The sequence below is a fragment of the Pinus tabuliformis genome, chromosome 6 (genome assembly GCF_031772625.1).
Source record: "Pinus tabuliformis cultivar Carrire ecotype Pingquan chromosome 6, CPIR1, whole genome shotgun sequence".
In the NCBI taxonomy this organism is placed as follows: domain Eukaryota; kingdom Viridiplantae; phylum Streptophyta; class Pinopsida; order Pinales; family Pinaceae; genus Pinus; species Pinus tabuliformis.
This window is the reverse complement of record NC_142292.1, coordinates 1,893,726,428-1,893,730,723: the sequence shown is the minus strand read 5'-3', so window position 1 is coordinate 1,893,730,723 and position 4,296 is coordinate 1,893,726,428.

The following is a 4,296-nucleotide window of genomic DNA, read 5'->3' as shown; positions in this document are numbered from 1 at the left end:
GGTGAGGATTCCCTTCAATCACTCCACCACTGGATGTAGGCCACTTCTAACCGATTTCGACCTGTCCGCGTCCCCACCCAACAGCCTATCGTCGATGAACAGCCTTTCCTCGGGTTGGATGAGTTGGATTGCTGCCGACTATTTCATCAGCAGGGATTCGTACACGTGTATACCTGCGGTGGATCTTTAGGGATTCGTTCATGCCGTTGCTTAGCAATAAAGTAAGGATGGGTGTCTGTATATGAATTCGCATGGAATTTGGACAGCGCTGCCGTCAAACTATCCGTTGGATGAATACGGGTCGTTAGATAAATCCGCGGCCTTCCAGATGTTGGCCGTAGTTTGGCCGTACTTTGAGTAAAATACTGGTGATGGTGAGACGTAAGTTTAAATTTGATCAAGTATACTGATTTGTTGTGGTGGAAGCTAAAGGGGTGGAGCGGATTTTCCAATTTTGTTTTAGGGCATTTGAGTCTGGTCTTGTTAAAATCATAGTATTTTAGTATACTCGAATCGCAGGTGGTTGGATGTACTCCTGGTGTTATAAAGACAGCTATGAAGATTGATCCTGAATCTCCCATAAATTAAGACTGGCAATTATCGATTTACCATATGATTAAAAAAGAAAATACTAATGATAATAATTTAAACTAGTAACAATAACGGACCCCGTAAACGGCTATCTCCGGACTAATAAAGGGAAATTAGACCGCTTCACCACTAAAGAATACAGAGACTAATCGCTGTGTAGAGACTAATTAAATAGGCGTTAAATGGTTATTTTAGGTGTAAAACCGAATGATTTCCTATGACATGACCATCTTCCAACATCATGCTTTTTCAACATATCTCAATATTTTATTTAATCAAAGAAATTTGTGATTTATTAGAGATATCTGAACTAAGTCGAAGATCAAATTTTAAGGCCTACAATCATTCAAAATTTATATATATATATATATATTAAAAAATAATATATATATATATATATATATATATATTATTTTTTAATTCCTTTGTTCAATGTTGTCTTCTACATATTACATGACATATTAAGATACACTCAGTCTGATTGGTCAAAGTAGATTGTTTTAATTTTAAATGTTAAATTCAATTTTTGTAATGACATATAGCTTAAAGTCGATAAGATGAAATGGTAGGTATCATTGTTTCACAAAAGACATTTTGAGTTGTTTGATTAAGGATGTTTATCTGTTAGATGAGTAAAAAATAATTTATAAATATATTTTTGTGTGGTGTTGTATATATTTGAGGGACGTTATATAGGGATAGCATATTAATTGGATTTCTAATTATCACAAATAATTAGTATAGATATATAAGTTAAATTATCGATGAATGTTGATGGATATAATGCTAAATATTGTAAAATGATAATTATTATTATTTTTTTATTTTTTTTATTTTTAAAATATTAAAATTATATAAAATTTTATATTAAATAATTATTTTTTTAACACCTTTATAACTTAGATCTTGGTCTTATAAGGAAAGAAATTAGAGATAATAAAAGAAATTTAAATATGTAAGGTGAAAATTAATATCAAAATTTTTTAAAAATCGGATTTAAAATAGTTTTAAATTTTTAAAATTATATTAATAAATGTGATTTATATAGATCGAAAGGCATTTATAGTATAGATTTAATATTAATATTAATATTGATATTAATAAATATATAAATAAATGCCTATGTTATTTTCCGTGAAAATAAATAAATTTGCATCTCTTGAAGACACGATCCCAAAATAAATAGAAAATAAAATAGAACTACTGGAGAATAAAATGGAGGCAATGGAGACTAGATTGCAGGTTATAGAAAAACAAAACCAAAATACTAACCAACCATCTGAGCAAGGAGATCCTGATACTTTAGAGAATCTTAAAATGAAAGACATGATTAAAGAACTAGAAAAAAAAGTTAATAGCCGCCTCACCCTAAATAATGTGGTAGATAAATTAGATATCAAACCAATTAAAGATGAAATGAAAAAATTAATAGAATTAAACCACGAACATAACAAAAGGGCCTTGAACCTTATAATCTTTGGTTTAAAAGAGGAAGTAGATGAGGATACTTTAGCCTTAGCCTAGACAAAATTACATAATAGATTACAAATTGAAACAGTGTGTCTCATAGAAGCAACAAGGTTGGGGAAATTAACCGAGAATAAAGGAAGACTAATCCGCATAAAGGTGAGCTCCACTGATCATAAGTACGACATACTTAGTAAAACCTCAAGTCTAAAAGGAACAGGAATATTCATAAATGAAGATCTCATTCCAGAAGATCAAGCAGAATTAAGAAAGGAGGTTCAAAAGGTAAAAGAAGCTAGAAAGGAAGGAAAATGGGCAATAATCAGAAATAGAAAAGCCTTTATTCGAGCTAGAAACCAAAAAGATAGTAATTAATAGCAATTAAACATGCTCCGGATCCTTTCTTGGAACTGTCGAGGCTTCCCATGGAACAAAGGCCCCAAGCTAAGTTGGATTTCAAATGATGTTGATATTATTTTGCTTGTTGAAACTTGGGAGCACGAAGAATCTAAGGTCCCTAACATAGATGGCTTTACGCTATGGTCTACCTGGAACAAACGATCCTCCCATAGAGGCATTGGGGGAATAGCTTGTTACATTAAGAAGAACATCTCCCCCCATGCTAGGATTTATAAAAACAACCCTCACAACCAATATAGTTGGATAGAGATCAGAGACATTAATAATAAAAGTCCTACATAGCAATATGTTATTTCCCCCCATCAATTCTAACTTCTATAAGAAGAAGAATCTAGATAAAGCTAACCATTACAATGGTTTAGAGAATGATATTTCTAGCCTAAGGAATGACAGTAATATCCTTTTAATAGATGACTTTAATGCTTGAACTTCAAACAACCAAGCTATTATTCTACCCTAATCCTCTTTGGTTAGACGAAGACCTTACTCTGGCTAGTAGGTACAAAAGGAGCTCTGAAGACCTCGGGGAAAGTTTGTTTGGGTCGGAGCTAGTCAAGCTCTGTAGTGCTCAAGATCTCATAATTTGCAACAGTCTAAAGAAGTGGCCCAATTCCAGCAAGATGACCTGCATCCATGGACTTGGTAACAGCGTGGTAGACTACGTTATTTCCGATCTCCCATTATACAACGAAATAATAAATTTTGACATCTTAAACAACCATGAACCTAACTCTAATCATAGTCCTTTACTTATAACTCTCAATTTTGTCATGCATAGAGTTCCCACAGAAAATAATACTTACAGTGAAAAGAACTTAATATTTGATAGAAATAAAAATGATCACTTTCTAAATGAATTAAAAACTAATTTGCTTCCTTTATCTAGTATAGACAACATAGAAGATCTCTATCATAATTTTACTACAACCCTCTCATATTCTATTAACAAGTTCTCAATTGAAGTTTCAAATAATAAAAGAAATAGCAAAACGAATCCATGGTATGACAAAGATTGTAAAAGTGCGAGGAGAGCAATTAAGGAAGTTGTCGATGAATCTCTTAAAATGGACAAGATAAAAATATACAAAGTCCTAACTAAAAGGAAAAAGAGGCAGTACATTCGTCAAAGACAGGAGAATCTCTTACACCTCTCTAAGGTAGCTCCTAAGAAATTTTGGAGGCAGATTTTGACTAGGAAGACTAAAGATAATAATAAAATTGCTCTTCACAATTGGAATTCCTATCTTAAAAAGCTTTATGAATCTCCAAATGTCTTGGATAATTTGGAAACCCTGCTTACAATGAAAGAAGTTTTCTCTTTAGAAGACATTAATTTTGGGGTTAATTGCCTCGCTAATGGGAAAGCTAAGGACATTGAAGGTTACTATGTGGAAATCTTAAAAATTGGAGGTCATGTCCTCATCCCCCACATTCACAAGCTTTTCAATCAAGCAGTCAAGAAAGGGTTCCCTAAAACTTGGACTAAGAGCCTCATTATCCCTATTTTTAAAAGTGGAGATAAAAATAACCCCTCTAATTATCGGACAATTATGATCAGCCCTCTCTTAGCCAAGTTATATGGTAGTCTTTTGGAAAAGAAGTTAAGAATATGGCTTGAAAGTGAAGGTAAGCGGGCTAAAGACCAAGCAGGTTTCAGAAGGCATCACTCAACAACAGACCACCTTGTTACGCTTAGGATCATTGTAGAGGAATGTTGTAATGATAAATCCAATTTATTTTGTTGCTTTGTGGACTTTAGAAAGGCTTTCGATACAGTTCCTAGATACAACCTTTGGAATAGATTAGAAGAGCTAAAGG